The following is a 2,102-nucleotide window of genomic DNA, read 5'->3' as shown; positions in this document are numbered from 1 at the left end:
TATATGCGAAATTGGAAAAATGTGTTTTTCATGCTACAGAAGTTGAATTTCTTGGATTTATCCTGACTCCAAAAGGAGTCCGAATGGACTCTCGAAAGGTGGACGCAATTCTCAAGTGGCCATCACCCAGTTCAGTCAAAGGGGTACAAAGCATGCTCGGATTTGCTACTTTCTACTGCAGATTCATTCCGGACTTCTCCCATGTTGTACACCCCATCACAGCACTTTTGCGAAAAAACAAACGCTTCTTGTGGACCGAAGAGGCTGAAAAGGCCTTCCAAGAGCTGAAAGCGAAATTCACATCAGCACCTGTCTTAAAGCATCCACGTCCTGAGCTTCCATACATAGTACAAACTGGTGCATCCAGTTTAGCCATGGGAGCTGTCCTGTCCCAGAAGGATCCTGAAACCGGTCAACTTCACCCAGTAGCGTTTTGGTCCAGAAAGTTCTCAGCACCTGAGTTAAACTATGCGGTTACCAATAAAGAGATTTTTAGCCATCAAATACGCCTTTAAGGCTTGGCGGCACTATCTTCTTGGTGCCAGGCATACTATTGCCATAATCACCGATCACCGGAACCTGCAGTATTTAAAAAAAGCCAAAGCCCAATCATCGCGACAACTTCGATGGGCATTGTTCTTTGCCGAATTCGATTTAGTGATCACTTATCGACCAGGCTGCAAAAATGGCAAAGCAGATGCCTTATCCCGAATAGGGATGGGAGAAGCATATGCAAACCCGGAACCGATGCCAATAATTCCCGAGCAAAGCATTCTTGGCATAACTACTCTACAGACACTAAAAGATATTCATTCAAAAATCCAACAACTCTTCGATCCAGCAACCCTGCAGGACTGGGTAAAGAAAGGCCCGGACTACTCGGTCGTCAATGACCTACCTTACTATCAAGGACGACTATTTCTACCACACAAGAAAATACAAGAACTAGTAATCTCCAATTACCATGACACCCTGATGGAAGGGCACCCAGGTATCGCAAAAACTGAAGCGAAAATTAAGAGACAATTCTGGTGGCCCACTTGGCGAAAAGATGTAAAGTCATTTGTGATGTCTTGTGGCATTTGCGCCCAAAACAAGTCAGAAGAAAAAACCTGCTGGCCTTTTACAACCTTTGGATATTCCACCTACACCATGGCACACCTTATCGTTAGACTTTATTACAGATCTACCTCCATGTAATGGATTTAACACCATCCTAGTTATTGTGGATCTTTTTTCCAAGATGGCCCACTTTATTCCTTTAAAGGGGTTACCTTCTGCTTTGATTCTGGCCAAGGAGTTCCTCGAAAACATTGTTCGATTACACGGATTCCCTTCCGTATTGGTTTCTGACCGAGGTAGTCAATTTATCTCGCATTTTTGGAAGAAATGTTGTCAACTGGCACAAATCGACGTGAGGCTGTCAACAAGTCACCATCCCCAGACCGATGGTCAGACGGAAAGGACCAACCAGACCCTTGAACAGTACCTACGTTGCATGCTACACCAGACAGAAAGCAATTGGAAAGATATTTTATGGATTTCAGAGTAGGCATACAATTAGTCTGTACATTCAGGAACCGGACAAAGCCCTTTTTATACCATATATTGAAAGGGGCCCCTAGGGGTCCCTCGTGCTATGGAAACAAGGCAATGAGCATACACGAAAAGATGCGCCAGACACAAGGTTTCAAATTCCCAATGCTAGGGTTTATTGCAAGCAAAAGATAGTATCAATTGGCCAATTCTGATCTCACGCCTCGCGACGTGAGTTTCCTAGACCTCGAGGGACGCAAGAGAGTGAATTACGTACATCAGTTACATATATACAAAATGCATATCATACAATCAGCAAAGCCATGTTCAACACCCCTCTGTATTAAGTTCCTTTGAACTCGGGATGACGATGGACATATCCGACGAGTATGACGATTATAATGCTTTCGGTGTCTATTCTAGTAACAATGTGCAATTTAGAAAGTGCAGAGGCATCTTTTAGAACACGGTGGTTCTGTTCTTGGAAGCAATCTGTACACGGGGGAAGAGCCACATTCCAAGCTTTGCTATCTATGAGGTACTATTCATGTCCTGGGAGCCGACAC

This window comes from Ambystoma mexicanum, chromosome 4q (genome assembly GCF_040938575.1).
Source record: "Ambystoma mexicanum isolate Mex_15411 chromosome 4q, UKY_AmexF1_1, whole genome shotgun sequence".
Lineage (NCBI taxonomy): Eukaryota > Metazoa > Chordata > Amphibia > Caudata > Ambystomatidae > Ambystoma > Ambystoma mexicanum.
The sequence above is the reverse complement of the archived record's forward strand: the minus strand, read 5'-3'. Positions refer to the sequence as shown.